The following is a 17219-nucleotide window of genomic DNA, read 5'->3' as shown; positions in this document are numbered from 1 at the left end:
CAGTGATTTGGGCTCATGAGAGACTGAAATAGTAACATGTTTAACTAAAATAATACAAACCTGAAAAAGCTTGGTATGGAGGAAAAAACAACCAACCGGAACCCAGCCTCACCTAGAAAAAAGATCACCCTAGCTCTAAGAGCTTAATTCCTTTTTTTTTTTTTTTTTCTGTAGGAAAAACTGTCATTCTGCTCTGCCATGCCTGCAGAGAAAAAAGAAGGTGATTCTGGCTGACTTGCAGTATTGTTGCTGAACATAGGAGAACATCATTTGAACCTTTTACTATTCAGATGCCAGCAAAGCACTGCAATACCATTAAGCCATATGAATGGTAAGTCAGTAAGACTTCAGGGATTTTTCCTCTTCCTGTACTAGTTTCATGCTGTATCTCTGCCTTCTTAAGATCACGCTGCCCTGTCCTATAGTGAGCCTGCTGCCCTTCCTAATCTTCTGCAGTCACCTGCCATGACAAACATTCAGCCACTTGTTGTACCACCTCGTGTGTTAATATAGTCAATAGTGGTTAACCTGGCAGTGACATTTCCAGACCAGCTCCCTTTGATGCTGCTGATACCACTGCCCGACCTGAGCAACAACTGGGCACTGTGTACACACACCTAGTGCCAGCCACTTGAGGGTACCCTGCAGGCAAAACTCGCAGACCCTGGTGGAAGTGCTGAAGCACCTGGTGCTGCCTGCACAGCTGCCTATGGAACACAAGGCAGAAGTGGAGCGAGGAGGCATCAGGTGTCTTCCAAATGCCTGGACCCCTTCACCCTCCTCTTTGCCTCTTTCCCAAACCCATCTACCCAGAACTGAAGGCCTGCTTCCCCCGGTCACTCTCTTGGACACCCCAAGGAGATCTTAGCTGCCCCTGGACTCCTCATGCTGAGTCAGTGCTTGCGCACCCTCCTGCGAGCTCCCCCAGGCAATGCTGGCAACCAAGCAGGACTCAAGTCCTTGCCCCTAGCCTGGCATTCAATCTCTTCTGCTCCTTTTGTAAGATCAAAGTAAGAACACGTAAAATTATGGCAAGGGCATCAGCTACAAGACTTTGTCCTGTCATCTGAATGAATAAGGGCTTCCCTCCCTCTAGCCGCAAATCACAGCTTCATTTGTTGCACGCTGTTAGAGAGTAACTACGATTGATTCCTGCAATTGCTCCATATCAGAGGTGGGTAAGTGAATGTTTACCAAATACTGGTACTTTGGAGTTTGCACAATATTATTAGATAGATCAGCATAATAAACCACTTAGGGATCCTTTGGTCTAGAGGTTGTGCATGTATTTCAGATCTGAAATGTCCATGGTACCAGAGTATTTGCTTGTATGCACAATTCCAGATTGCCATGCACGGAGCATTCTTTCTGGCCTTCCCTTCAGCTTTGCCAGGTCAGGCTTGTTAGAATGCAGCGTAACCTGCCCTTGCCTTGCACATTGCCACACTCTCTTAGTGATGAAAAAAGCCCACAAACTTCTTGCTTTAATAAAAGATTAGCTTTTTAGGAAAGCAGCATTCCTAGCAACACCATGTACAGTGCATACCTTCAAGGATTTTTAATGTTTTTGCTTTGAGGTGATCATGCTTGGGGAGGTTCAGGTTGGAAATGAGGAGACATTTCTTCTCAGAAAGAGCAGTCAGGCATTGGAATGGGTTGCCCAGGGAAGTGGTGGCATCACCATCCCTTGGGGTGTTCAAGGAGAGGTTGGATGTGGTGCTTAGGGACATGGTTTAGTGGGTGACGGTGGTGGTAGGGGGATGGTTGGACCAGATGATCTTGGAGGTCTTTTCCAACCTTAATGATTCTAGGGTTCTATGAGTCTATGATTGCCCTGAAAGAGGAACTACCATATAGTCTATGCTATTATACATCAGCAGGCATATTGCCTTTGAACCAGACTGGACCTGCTGTTACCAGAAATATGTAATTGTACTAACTGGATAGTTAGTTCACAGAATAGTTATTTTATAGTTAAGGCCAATACTCAGGCTGTAGCCTTTCAGATCTCTGAATTTATTGTAACTAAACCTCTTGGCAGCATTCAGAAAAAAAATAAAAACTGGAGAATGCTACCTTAATGAGTTCTTACTAGCAATACAAATATTTGGGCTTCTGTACAAAAGACGATTATAGGTTAAATGATATTTGGATAGCATCATGTGGCTGATTAAAAATGGAATAAACTGCTAATGCAATGAAGAATGCATCTGTTTACAGGCCTGAATCAACTTCTAAAACAGGAGGAGAAAAATTTCTGAAAAGTTTTCTCATTTTATGTACTACTGTGTCGAATTGACACGTATAATTTCCATTAGACATTTTTCCCAAGGAAAAAAAGAAAGGAAAAGGAGACAACAGAAGTGAAATATATCTTGCTTTAAACCCACGGATTATTATTAAGTTTTTTTTTTTTCTTTTTGAACTGCAGCTTTAGTCTGAAAAACTGTTATGTAAAAATACTACTAACTCAACAGAACTGCTGCCATGGAAATGGTTCTCCAGCAACTCTTCTGACTTCAGTGAAACACAGTGGGGTTTGTTGCTCCCCCATCCCTTCTGCCCTTGCCTGCATATATTCTGCAGTATGAAGGCAATATACTGGATTTTCCTCCCTCCTTGGGTATCATCACTATTGCGTTTGCCTTTCAGCTTAGCCATACCTGTTGAAGCACACCGAAGTCTGTGGGGAAAAGCTCCAAGGAGGCAGGATTTGATTTGCAGAGCCTTTAACAAGGTTTATGTAGAAGACTTGATTTAGACCCACTAGGGATTTTAGATGACTGTAGGACTGTCAACATTTTTTTAAAGACACATTTCATTTCTTTGTAAACTTCAGGGACAGAGGCCTATGTTTCTGTGCTCCCAAAAGGATATCTTGCACTGTTGGTGCGAGGTGACAGACTGAGAGCTCTGGTGAAGAGGAAAGCTTTGCTTTTCTGCAGGGCCAGGCACAGTGCCACGAGAAGAAGCTCCCCCTGTACTCCTGCTAAGAGGACATCGCACCCTGGTGTGGAGCACCCAGGAGCGTACTTCAGTTCTCTCGTCTGCCATTTCTTTCACAACCCAAGTCACATCTTCGACCTCAATCTGCACAGATAAGACCAAGCCAGTTTTAAGGCCAACAAAGCTACAGAAAAAGACACAGCTACATGAGGATTCATTGTCAGCACCGGATGGATGGAATGCTACTGTAGAGTACCTGGTGCTTCATTTAGAAGTGACCTAGGTCCATCTCTCTGAGCCAGCATTTTCTCCTTGGGAATAGCCCTACCACCTGTGTGCTGTGGAGCAAATGTCTCCTTTATCTCTCTTTCAGTCTTTCAGTTTCTTATTCATAAATCAAGTACCTAATCTACTAACATTATTGTAAGGAAAAATGCCTCAAACAGGTAACGTACCTTAGATAGCAAAAAGCCTGACCTGAACTGTGAGCAAGTTCAGTCACTTTGTCCATTACTCTTCGGGCCTTTCAGGTGGTCATTTCATGCTCTTTTCATATCATATGCTGTATGATATTTTCCACCCTTCTGCTCTCCATACTGACAGCAGCTCACCTCGGTAGTGGCTTTTTTTCCCCTTGTATGTGGACAAGTACCTCACATACAAGAGAGTATGTGTTCTGGACAAGTGCCACAGGGGGCAGAGGAAAAGTCCAAAACTCTAGATACCACCCTATGCATCAGAGGGCATCCATCTCTCTTGATAGTAAAAATAGGCCAGAAATACAGTAAGAATAGACCTCTCTCATGGGATTTTGGTATACAAGCTCCTGTTTGAGGCCAGAGCTGTCTGAAAATTTGGAAGAGAAGGTTAAAAGAAATTTTGGTGTTCAAAGGAGAGGAGATTAAAAAGGAGGAGATGGAAAAGGAGAAAGAAAAGGAGAAGGAGAAAGGGAGGCAGAGTGAGAGAAGGAGAAAGGAGAAAGAGAAGGAAAGAGAAATGGAAAAGAAAAAAAAAACAGAAAAAGGGGAAAGGAGAAGGAGAGGGAGAAGGAAAAGGTAAGAAAAAGACAGGAAAAAGACAAAGAAAAAAGAAAAAGAGAAAAAGAAAGAAAAAGAAAAAGAAAAAGAAAAAGAAAAAAAGAAAAAGAAAAAGAAAAAGAAAAAGAAAAAGAAAAAGAAAAAGAAAAAGAAAAAGAAAAAGAAAAAGAAAAAGAAAAAGAAAAAGAAAAAGAAAAAGAAAAAGAAAGAAAAAGAAAAAGAAAAAGGATTTGGTTTATCTTCTTAGGACTGATTTGTTCATGCCTGAGAGCTATTAAGACTCGGTGATCAGGACAAACACTTCCTAATGCTCTAGCCATTCTCCTTATTGCCCTGCATCACATACAGTCCCCTGCAGAAATGAAGAGTACAAAGGTGTTGTGAAGTACTATGAAATCAAAATGGCAGGATCTTGTACTCCCTATGTCCTTATTCTGCAGCAAAAGGATTACACTCAGCACATGGAAATGTGACATAAATCTCCTCCAGCCTCAACACAGAAGATTCCTGCTGGCAGATCTGATGCTGCCGTTGGCAAGAAGTGTCAGCATCCAGTGAAACTGGTGGGAGTTCAGGGCATGCAAAATAAAAGAAACGCAGGACTGGCCCTGAACATATTCATCTTTTGACAACAGTGGGAATCCCTGAGTTCAGCTGTTCCAGACCAGACTGGAAATGCCAGCCAGAAAACAAAGCATAGAGATGCTATTATTGCCCTTCATTTATTTGGTCTTATCACAGTGTAAACAGACCTGAAACCTGAGAAAGCAAATGCTTAGAACACGCCTTATGCTTTGGGGATGTTTACAGATTGCCAGTCCTTTATGAAAAGAATAAGCAGGAATTAGAAAAAAACAAAAAATCTTGACTATATTTCCTGGTTCCTGCTTAAGCATGTGAAGGGAGAAGGAAGACTTAATGAACCTCATCAATTCCAGATGCAAACTGTCACCTCCATATGGGGCTCTGCTTTTGGTAATGCTTGTGCCTGTGTTTGCGGTGACAGAGCCATGAACAGCAGCAGCAAGCCAAAACAAAAGGTTGTTGACTGCAGATGTTAAAAAACACAGTTTGGATGCTACTGGGCTAGGGAATGCCCTGAGCAATTCATGTAGGGTGCAAGAGGAGGAAGATTCACAAACAGAGTTTGGTGGCACAGTACATCACCAGAGCTGGTAACAGAGCTGTATATTTCCCTACCTTTGGAAAGCTTTTTGATGGAAAAAGAACAGCTTTTACTCAAAATCTATTTGGGGCTGGTCTGCAAAGAGGGCTGCTCCTTATTAAAACTTGCTATTCACTCATCAGCATGGTATTTACATCAGGTTCCTATTTCAATATGCTTTCCTCACGCTTGTAGCTCTGTGAATCTGTCTGGATGCGAGGGCAGGAATTTCCAAGCAGGTGGCTGCCAGGGTTCTCCCTTCAACACACTGCAAGGTCTGCAAGGCCAGGCTGGCATTAGCAAACACGATGTCTAGTATCTTGTCCAAGGCAGCAGGCAATGCCTGCTTCTCAAGAGGCAAACTCATACCGCCACAGACAATGCAGTGCTAGCTGTGAAGGAGAAAAATTCCTTTCTCCTAAATAAAATGGGTAGCTGGTGTCCCAGACCCATTGCCATCAAAGTCCATCTTCTATTCTGCTTTGTGTTTCACATATGCTTCCAGTCATGATGGCTTTCCTTTCCAAATCTCATGGAAACTCTATCCTGTGGGAGTCCTGTCCCATGGGAGCCCACTCTCTGTCTAAAAGGATCTACCATGCCCTTGCATGCCACACACCACAGGGCACAGCCCAAGGGTCCCTACCAACCTGCAGCCAGAAGCCAGACACGTTCATCCAGCCCAGGGAGAAAGCAAGTAAGGGAATGGATACTCTCAGTGTCTTACAATTCAAACGGGACTTGAAATGTTGCAGGACCCTCCAAACAAGTGAATTTTGCCATTCAGGAATATGATGTGGAACAAGTCAATTGGATCTGTGAATAGCACAAAGCTTTGGAGGAGCCGGAAATGTTTCAATGGTTTGTACAGTGGTATAAAGACTATGTAGATATATCACCCTTGAATTTCTCGACAAACCCAGCCATGTAGATATCTGTTGAAATCAATGATCACCGTCCAAATCCTGTCCCACTGGAACTATGTCATCCATCAATTTTTATAGCATTTCATTACTATCCAGTTATTTTCATTCTGGTTTAACTACATACAAAATTTATGAGGCGGGCCCAAAAAATACCCAATACATGCCAAGTCAGGTTTAAGAACAGCCAAGGAAGAGGGACTGATTTGCATAAATGCCTTCAGGAGAGGGATCCAGCCACTACACTTCAGTTTCTCATTCATGATTAGAAACAACAGTGTGTGTGCTGCTCATTTCTGGCCCTTGCAAATGGCTAATACTAAGAGGATGAAAGACCAAAAGGCACGTCCTGAGACTTGGGAGCCCCTTCGGCTCACAGATTTTCCACTTTTTCCTGGGGCTCCTGTGATGTACCTACCAGCTGGTGCAGCTGACTCTGACTGCCCTCTAGTGCAGGGATCAAATTTGCTGAAGAATTTAAAAGACAGGGATAGCTACAAATGGAACAGACACCTACAGCTGAATGGAGAGGCAGCTCTTACTCAGGCATGGGAGGACTGTGGCTGGAAAGGATCATCCCAAGTCAAATTCCAGGTGTTACACTGGCCATGAATATAAGGCCACCGATATGCTTTAACAGTGCACAGCAACTAGTTATTCTGCTGCCCCAAACAGATATTCTTATGCAAATCACATGTAAATCAGTGAAGTATCACAGAAACAGAAGTGTCATATCACATCTCTACATTTTAGGAGTATCAGAAATGGCTTCTGGGTGTGATCTGGTTAGGAGAACACTTGGCTAGTTTAGTCTCTGTCTCACATGTCAGGGTTGACTACTGAACCGATTCATGAACTTTCTCATCTTACAGGAGGTTTCAGAACTTCTTTTCCATAAAAGAAGATACTATAGTTCTGAGCTACTGAAATCCCTGAAAGCATTAAGAAACAATTTTAAGTAATGTTGATTCTTCTCATAGCTTCAGGCTTTAGAGACGTTATTAAAGCAGAAAACAGAGCAACCTCATAGTTAGAGTCAACAATTACCTGCAATTAGATACAGCAAGATAAAATTACGTTACTGGAGAGAAAAGATCTACTTACAGTGGTTCCAAATAGACATCTGAACTATTTATCTTCTGTACAGCTGGTGTATTCCAGGTAGGCTTTTTATTGTGAGATAAGTGAATCTGAATGAGCTGGGTCAGAATGTCCACATTCTTGGGATCCATTTGATAGCTTCCTGTTGAAAAGAGGCATTATAATGAGATTAATAACATGAAAGATTCAGAAGGATGGTAATGGACTACAGAACCCTTTATCTTTGATAGTCTTTTGTGGTGATCGGTTCATGCAAGATTCATCTACTGCATGGTCCTTTCTCTATGAGAGGCCAGTCTCTGAGCAAAATACAAGAAATGGTGTAAATTTGTCCTGTCATCCATAGAAGGTAGAACTTATTTCAAAAGCATGGTGCTAATGAAACACCATTAGGCAGTCAGTGGTGTTAAGCGCCTTAGCTCTGTGGCTGTATTTAACTCACATGAGATGTATTAATACTCCTTACCTGCCTTTAGCTCTCCAGTATGTAGTAATATACATGCATACCAACACAGATCTGTCAGCCTACTGCCCATTCACTTACCTTGGCTGTATCCTCTTGAAGCTTCTTCTTCTTTGGACATTTATCTAGCCTAAATAAGTGAATTATCTACAAAAATTACTATCTTATACCCATCTCTCTTACCAGCTCTTCTAATACATGCAAATGGAACCTACCCTGCTTTTGCCTATAAACCAGCCCAAGGTAACGTGGCCAAAACCTATTATAATTTCAACAGGCATTTAGAAGTCTGTGCAGAGGAAGTTAACATTCTTATCCAGCTCTTGGTGGAAAGCTATCTGTAAAATCCACATCAATGCAACCCGTAGGTATGAATTCAAGGACAGAAGCCGTGACACAGAGACTGCCTTATGGTCAGAGCTTGAACACATTGGTAGAATCGTTACCACTGCTGTACCTATTCTGGGACTAACTAGAAGCTTTTACTTTCAAGGGCACTTTCTAACCTAAAATAAATACCCCATAGCAGCTCTTTCTGCTCACCTGAGTAGCTGACTTTTTTTTTTAGAGTGCTATTTGTGGTAGTCTTGCTGGTGTATCTCCTGTGAAGCCACCACCAACTACAGCCAAATGATCAGGCTTCAGCGGCAGACCTGGGAAGTGAAACAGTTTTATGAATGTTTCTGGCTCTCAGCACTACACAGCCAGATTTTCAAGATAACAGCAGCAATATCTGAATACAGATAGTGTGACTTCTCAGTAATAAAGACATGTTGACTCCTCAGTGTTAGTTCCTGCTGGCTGAAAAGGGCTGGGGACACAGAGACAGACACACACAGTGTGGAGCCAAATGTTTACCACTGGGGCAGCAGACTGGGATTCTGACTGACAGCTGACAAATAAAGGGAATTTTTAAGCTGTTCTTTTCTTAAAATGAATCTCCCGCCAAACCCAGAGGTTTGGTTAAACCTTTGCAGAATCAGACAAAGATTTTCAACTAAAGCTGCATTTTTCCAGCTTAATTGGCTTACTTCCTCAATTACCTTGGGAGAAGAGTATCTGTGTGCAAAGTGATACCTACATGTATCCTTGCTCTTGCTCTCTCCTCCAGAGATATTCTTAGCATATACCTGCTGCTGCCGCCACAGCTCCTGCCATTGAAAAAGAGAAATCATTTCAGACCTATTGGACTTTTCATCTCTATAAATCCATAGTCATATAACAGCATAATAAATGCAGCAGTCATATAACAACTCGATGCATTTGACAATAGCTGGTGGAGGAAGGGCAGCTGAAAGGACAGACCACCAAAAATACCACCTCCCTTAGATAAAGGAGAGGTCCTGCTGCAAATGGAGTCAGTAGAGACCAGCTTGTACATCCATGAGAACAGTCTCAAGTGTAACTCTGACCACAGCTGTACAAGTTTCTCTTAAACCTTCCTCCAACATTGTGTTTCAACACTGTCCTTCAGGGACACTTTCTATGAGGTATGCATAAATTTCATACCAAAATATGGCTCTATCTAACTTCAAATCAGAGTCATGGGAAAGATTCTCATCGTTTGAGACTTGAGCAAAGTTAGCTCAAGTTCTCCATCTAACATAACTACTGCTGAAAGCTATGGGTGTCCTTGAATGGCACAGCTATCCAACACCGGTTGCACATGAACAGCATATCGTACTAATCACAGTATGGAGCCCTAACTTCACTGTTATTAAACCATCCAGAGCTATTAACTAGGAACACAGAGATAAGCACAACACGTGGTACTTTCACAAAGGTCTAAGGGAGCTTCATGAGGTAGTGGGTACTGTCCTCACTCCTTTGTGCCCCATTGAAAACTCCAGCCCATGGATGCCGGTCTGGTCTGGTTTACACTCAGGACCCGGCATTGCTCTTCCAAAGTCAGTGTAGCGCTATGACTGTGCAAGCACAGGAATAAGTAGTATCTGCTGTTGCACTCACATGCTTTTATTCAGCAGAAAAAAAAAAAGAAAAAAAAAAAAAAAAAGAAAAGCTTGAAGCAGCTTACTCTTCAGTGAAAAGGGAGCAAGAAATTACTGTAGGGTCAGAATATGCATACAGACTGGTACTCCTGGTGGCAACTGAGCCCCTTCCCCAGCTATCCTGCAATGACATGTGCATGTGTCTAGAGATAAGAGGTATGAGTAAAGGGAGGCTCGAGGAAATACTCTACTACTATTACTATTTCAGGACAACAAAAGTAAATATAACAAGACACAGCCATTTCTCAATTACATTTACTGTTTTATTGCATTGTGTATAATAAATGCTTCCACCTCCATCCTCCCATTAATGTAACATAATATTGGTTAAGATTGAGATCTAGTAAATCAGACAATCTTTGATTCAGTTTTCCACAGCAATATTAACCCTGCCCAACATGGCTGGACAGGTAGCAAGATATGACAGACTATAAATTTGGTAAATGATTTAACACAGTATTTTTATTTTGCCTTTCTCTTTAGAAGTATGCTCACATTTATTCCAACACATAAGTAGAACTCAAAGGTGAATTCCCTAATATAACTATGTAAAAACAAATAACTGATATCACTGATTAACTGGCAATTATTCCTTACGGGACAAGTTCCATGTAAATACTATCCCATCAACCAATACCTTCTATCAAGTGTATCTATATTCAGGAATTTAGTATGTAATTGCATTCCCACAATGGTGGGCTCTAGCACTTCTTATTCCCCTGTGTTTTAATCACTTAAGTCATCAATGGGATTTTTAACACAGAACATTGTGACTTTAAAGATGTCTCGGTTACATTGTAGTCATGGCACAAGCACGCTGCAATGTTCAACAGCACAATCACAAACTTTCCCAACTCCTCTGCTGGGCAAGTAACTATGCTACCGAAAATCCGTGCTACATTATTGCCCCGAAACTGTCCTGGAGTTCCACCTCCTCCAATATCTTGTAACTAAAAATGGAGCAACCAGCTCACCCCCAAGAGGTCACTAATTAAAATAGGTATTTTTAGATTCTAGGTATACTCAGATACACTGCAAGTGATACTATAAATATTTTTTGGCTTTATTTTCTGATATATTTAGTCCCTAGCAAAAGGACAGAAAATTTGCCTTCACCGTAATGACAGTCCACGTTATGAAAGTATATAGTGGGTATAAAACAGAGGAAAGAATAATCAGAAGTCATTCAATGACTGAAGTAGTTAGCCTTTCAACTACATTAGTGGGTAATGCCAGAAACAAATGGCAATTGCAAGGCAGCAACCAAGCAGCTGAATTTACTGTATCATCAGCTCCAACTAGATTTTAAAGATAAGTTTATTTTACCACTTATCACCTTCCCTCTATATCTTCCCAATGAAGAAAGCATTCTTTGCTATCTCAGCTAAGGCTAGGTGAGGCTTCAGGGAAGAAGAGACAAAGGCAGCTACAATTTCATCAGGTTCCTAAAAGCTCAAAGTGAGAAACATATCCTAAAGTCTAATGCTTTGTGTTTTCCTACAGCAGACTGGAGAGGGGCAGAGACATCTGGAGGAATCTTCTGTCCCCTTGTGGGTCTGAGCAACACTTTCACACCACTTCTTCACCATGTCCTGATGCTGTACTCAGTGTGCAAGGCACAGAAGGCACATCTGAGTCACTCTCCGGCTTGAGCAGGAACCTGAAAGGACTGAGGCTATAGAAGGTGCTAAAATCACACACTATTTCATGATTTCCAAGACACATAGTTTGTAAGACTCTTAATTATTTACTGAGCCATAAAATGCAACCTAACACATATAAACACCTGAACACACATGATCATACCTGCCTCCTTTAGTGGTCTAACTAGATAGGAAAATGCTTACTGTGAAGAAAAGAGGAAAGACAAAGAACCTAAAAGGTAGCTGGTAAGTTGTTCAAAGGTTTCAGAAGTCCATCAAACTTCATCTCACATGTTATAGCTGAGAGAATTGTAAATTACAAATATAATATACACTTTTTCAGCTTCTTTTTCAAATTAAAAGTTATGTCATGAGAATTTAGGTAGCATTTGCTTTATACCTGTAATCGAAAGTCTTCTGGTCAATATATGACACATGAAAAAAATGGTTTGTTCCAACACAATGCTCTGCCTGCTTACATTATTGGCTTACACAGCTGTACGGTACCTAGACATTTAACTGATGCTGATAAACATCAAGATACCCTTTCATAAGACTTCCCAAAGGGAAAGGCTGCAGCTGTTAAATGTGTTTTGTTACAGATGAGGAATGGAGAGACATCCATGGCAGCTAAGAACTGACTGCAGGTCTCTGAATCCTGGACTAACACATTATTGTATCTTCCTTCCCTTTTCATCCCTAATTCAGATTGTTAAGCATCCACTGTAACACAGAGTAGCCCAAGAAATATGTTGAGATTTTGATCTGTGTAGTTCTGCTGTTCTACTCTCCTAAATTACTCAAAAATCAGAGTACGCTTGAGTAAGAAGATGCCACGGGAAAGGCATTTTAAAAGCATCATCACTGACATTGGAACTCATTTTCTACAATGGATCCTGGATTTATGCACTGCAAACAATATGTTCTGCATTCATTGCTCTAGGAGGAATGACCTGCTCTCTAAAGACAGAAGATACAGTAAAGAGAAATAAGAAGGTAAGTTGAAATTCACATGCATCAATTAGGAAGCCCTTCACAGTCATTCTAAGCTACAGAAAATGTATTTTGCTTCACTGTAGTTTTGCAGATGGGGTAGGTGCTTTTATTGGGATTACTGCATAAATATTTCACATGATGAGCTGCTTGTTTTGTGGACTTCCATTTTCCTACTGCAAGCAAGAGAGGTGCTGTTAGCTTTAACAATTATAGCAGCTGTCCATCATTCAGAAAGCTGTAAGCACTTGACAGGAGCAGGTCTTGTCTTGTTCTTATTACAAAGAAGAAACTGAAGCACAGATGTTACAAACACAGCACACCTGTGGGAGAATTCACCTATATTCCTTTTCCTGCATGCAGGTTACTAAGCTACAGAGACATTTGTTATTCAATATAAAGCTAGAATAATGTACAATCATTGGCTTCTGCACTCCTGTTAATACATAACATCCTTTTAAGTTATACAGGCTAGTGGAGAGATTTTGGATAAACTTTGTAGCATTGCTGTAAACTGACTGCAACTTTGCTAAAGTAATATAGGCTTAAGGAAGATAAAATTTAGTGAATATTCAGTGACTTTATGTAATTTGGGGTTTTACAAAAGGTAAAGAAACATCACAAAGAAACAACACTGAAACTCTTTGTTCATCTGTTAACCAGACAAGGAAACTGGCAGTCGGTCAGTCAAAGCTCAAAGTCAAAAATTTCAGAATACCAGCAACCGTGCCAGATGTATTATCTTTTTGGAAACCTCAATCCCATCTACTCATAAAGCAGGATTCAGTCACTCAGCAAGACACTCATCTGATTTTTCCCCCCCTCTTCTTCTAGGTCCTTGAGCAGCACTGTTCTTTTCCAGGACAGCTAACTCTGTGACATCTATTTGTAGGGGATATTCTCCCCAGCACCCTAGATGATTGCATGTGGAAGTCCCTTGTTGTTGCTGCTGCCTAGAATAATGCTTTCTGAATTATATCTGGAATGAAGCAAATGAAGTCAATTTAGGCCATGCTCGGACTTTGCTGATACTCCCCTACCAGTTTATAATCCACTGGAGTCCAACTCAAGCCTAAGCTTCTGCTCCCATGTAACTGTCTAATACATAGAAACCTACAGAAAGTTATATACTTGTAAAAAGTAATCCCCATAAAAGTTGTTTTAGTTCATAAGATGTGAGAAAATCCAGAATATGCTTGCATGATAAGCCAAGGAACTCAAACAAAAATGCTAAGTTTATCTAGGTAATTTTCAACCTAACAAAATCCACTTCTATGAATTATCAAAGTTACTATATATCTAGTTGCCAATGACAAATTCCACAGCCATGGAGATGGAAAAATTAGGATATGATCTCTCTCCCAGGCCAGTTTTGTCCAGCCCCTTAAAGCTAGAAGCTGTAGCAGAAGCTAGGAGGAGGTACAGAATCAGTTTACTCTAGTCTCAAATCTAGTTTTAGACAAGGATACAAAAGGTATAAACCATCTCCCAGTTGACCATGGTGCAGTCTTTTGGATAGGTTTGGTATGATCCACATATTCTGCTTAAGTAATTCCAATCCAATCTTTCTACAGGCATAACTATTTTAGTCAGGAATGTGTCTCTTTTTTCACATACAGAAATGGTTATATTGGCATAATACACTTTTATACAAATACAACATTCATTCACTGTAAAGGAGAGCGCAGAGTTTTAACTCCATCAGGATATTTAAAGCCACTGCAACTTCTCTGTGTAGACAAATCTCACAATTTCAAACCCTCTGAGATTCATCTGTCACAGTTCTTGAGATTTGGTTTGTCACAGTATTGGAGAGCTTCCCAAAACTTGCTGCCCTGAAATATTGTCACAATATGCAGGATTTTTTCTGGCAGTCCTGCTTCATAAAAGCAGGCACCAGTTCCACCCAGAAGCCACCAGCCTTCAAAGTCTACAGGCTTTTGTTTCTCTTTCATAAAGCTGACCTTGAAATGTACTTTCAGCTATTCTTTCTCTCTCCCTCTGCGATTGCACTGAAGAGCCTGCTCTGCCTGCCTGCCTGATATTCCTGAGTCATTATCTGTGTCTTAATATCCATCTCTGAGCGTCTCACATGCATGTTAAAGGACAGAACTAAAAAGCTCCACTCTTAATAACATCTCTTAGCAAAAAAGATCCAAAACTGTGCCCTGCCACAACTCTCTTACAGACTTGTGTTTTCTCTGTGGTGAGCAGCAGGAACACATCACATCAAGTTTCAAAGACCTGATTACCTGTGGTGGATGTTAATCTCCTCTCAGCAGAGAGAGAATGATGCTAATTTGCAATGCTATCAATTATTTTGGAACAGGCAGTCAATTAATCCAGTCCCAATGGCTCAAAACTGATCCCTTGTACACTGATCCTTTAACCCCAGCCTAGCAATGGCACTTCTGCTGTCTCCATCTGCTGAGGAGTCCTTTCCATGGCCTTGGGGAGGAGCTCAGCTGAGACAAATGCTGAAAGCAGGTGGGCGGCAGAAGGATTGGGATGAGCTCAGGAGCATCTTCTCCCTCTAGCTCTTCTTTAGCCGTGGGGCAGATGTGTGAGCCACAGCTACTTCTCTCCATAGTGACCAGAGCAGCAGTTACTACTGCTTTCCTTTACTTTTATGCTGGGACTCACCTTATCGATCCTCTCTACTTTACTGCTACAAACTGTCAGTAAGGACCACAAGGAGAATGTGAAAATGAGCAATTCCAAAGACAGAAGAACATATCTGTGCATCTCCTCAACAAGTTACAGAAAAATACTTAAGGATCAAAAAGCCCCACACTTTTCATATTACCTACTGGTATAAACCTAACTATGCTTCTATTCTCTCTTTCTTTTTTAGCTATTATACTCAACTAATGTGTCTGTGATATGCAAAACCTCTCCACCTAGTTTTGACAGACCTAAACTTGAAATGACGACCAAATGTGATGTAGACTCTCAGAGATCATCCTATCCAAAAGTTTCTGGCTAAGGAGAAAGGAAACCCATAAGGGAAAAGGATGAGCTGCCCCACCAGAGGTGTGAGGACAGAGGTGCACTGGGGCCTCCAGAGGCAGAAAAACAAAGGTGCTGCACGCCATATTGAAGCAAACCCCCAAGGGCCTTGTCCTCTCCCTCCTCCTTCTGAGAGACAACCACTGGGCAGTGGCATTTTCCTGAAATCAATATCTGGTCTCTTCAGGCTGCATGATCCATTTGCACATTAGAACTAAGAACATTATCATCTGGAGGGAGGACACAAGAAACAGTGTCGTTCCAAGGAAGCTAAAACATTAGAAGACGTAGAAGATGCTTAATGGAGGATAGGGGCATGGCAATTTGCCCTGGCAGTCCCACAGTTTTGAGTGCTGCAACAGCCTCCAGAAATGCTCTGCAGAGAGGTCACACAGAGCACTGTGTCAAGCCCTGAGGGCAGCACTAGCTGACTGTCTACTGGGCATTTTGACTTCAGCCAACAAACCACATTTGGGGATATACAATTTTTGGTGATATGATAAAAGTACCACATGCAAACCAAGGAATCTAATAGCTGCAGAACTCCTGACTGTGGGAACAGCACAAATTACTCAGGAGCTTCATTTTGCATGTAAATGGCAATTAGGCTCTTAAATCAATTGAATTGGAAAATTTCACAGTGTAATGCTGAGGACCATGGATTTTTTTGCTCATCTGTGGCTCACCTCACAAGGTGTCCCTTGCTACTCTACACAGAGGAGCTTGTGACTTCACATTCCAGTGGTGAACTCATGCTGGCTCTATACCATCTATTTCTATGGAATTAATCCTGCTTTACCACATCACAGAGAGGAGATTCTGGCTTACTGAGATGAATGTGTGAAAATTGGCAACCCTGAGAATATGTCACCATGCCTTTCCACCTGCATCTCCTACGCCTGAGAGACAAGCCCTGAAGGGGAACACCTGCCAAAGATCTTCCACCTTGCCTTATGCACTGTAATAAAAATCCTCGGTGTTTTATTTATATTGCCAAATTAACAGAAATACTTATCAAAAATGATCTTGGCAGTGTCTAATAACAAGCCTTTTAAAGGCCTATATTTTTCCATAGCTGCAGCTCTTCAAAAAATTAATGCTTTGTTTTGACTTGACTAAGGGTTGGGGTGGGTGGGTGGTCTGAAATCCATATGGGCCTCTTTAATTACCTTAGTCACACCAGCAGTTGCAAGTTACCACAGCATTCTCTCTTGTTTTTTCCTGCTAGTAATGAGAACCCTAAATTAAAAAAAAAATGTATTTTTTTTCAGTTTAATTAGTTACAAACCACTTTTATGCCATGTTTCTCTTTCTAGAGATCCTCAGCTTACGAGCTGTTTCCTGCCTGGTGACTGGTTTCTCTGACTAAGTTAATAACAAATTTTTAGAAATAATGAGCTCAGCATGCTGTGTTTAGTTATTCTCTCACTGACTTTAAATAATACTTATTTATTCCTCTTTTCTGTGGTCTCACCTTATCAGTCCTCTCTGACAGGTGTTACTCCTGTCACTACTTGGATGAGAGACATTAAAGAAACCTTGCTCAAGAGTTGAACCAATACCCCTACATGGTATCACACAGTCATCATATAACCACAGAATATCCTGAGTTTGAAGGGACCCACAAGGATCATTGAGTCCAACTCCTGGCTCCAAACAGGACCATCCAAAAATCAGACCATGTGTCTGAGAGTGTTATCCAAACACTTCTTGGACTCTGGCAGGCTCAGTGCCATGACTACTTCCTTGGGGAGCCTGTTCCAGTGCCCAACCACCTTCTTGGTGAAGAAACTTTCCCTAACACCCAGCCTGACCCTCCCCTGTCCCAGCTCCATGATGTTCCCTCGGGTCCTGTCGCTGTCCCCAGAGAGCAGAGCTCAGCGCCTGCCCCTCCGCTCCCCTCATGAGGGAGCTGCAGGCCGCCATGAGG

The 17219-nt window shown here is 41.6% G+C and overlaps 1 long non-coding RNA gene across 2 annotated transcripts in view; it reads right to left on the bottom strand.

Annotated features, from left to right (window-relative positions):
• LOC121076130 overlaps nt 1–9760 on the bottom strand; it is a 71857-nt gene extending 62097 nt beyond the window's left edge. For both annotated transcript variants that reach the window (XR_005823341.1, XR_005823342.1), the window contains exons 1-3: nt 9671–9760; nt 8717–8786; nt 7176–7314 (exon numbers count right to left, since the gene is read on the bottom strand). This is a non-coding gene — a long non-coding RNA (uncharacterized LOC121076130). The remainder of the gene's footprint in view (nt 1–7175; nt 7315–8716; nt 8787–9670) is intronic.
• Nucleotides 9761–17219: the final 7459 nt, after the last annotated feature.

This window comes from Cygnus olor, chromosome 1, assembly GCF_009769625.2.
Source record: "Cygnus olor isolate bCygOlo1 chromosome 1, bCygOlo1.pri.v2, whole genome shotgun sequence".
NCBI classification, from domain to species: Eukaryota; Metazoa; Chordata; class Aves; order Anseriformes; family Anatidae; genus Cygnus; species Cygnus olor.
The sequence above is the reverse complement of the archived record's forward strand: the minus strand, read 5'-3'. Positions and strand labels throughout refer to the sequence as shown.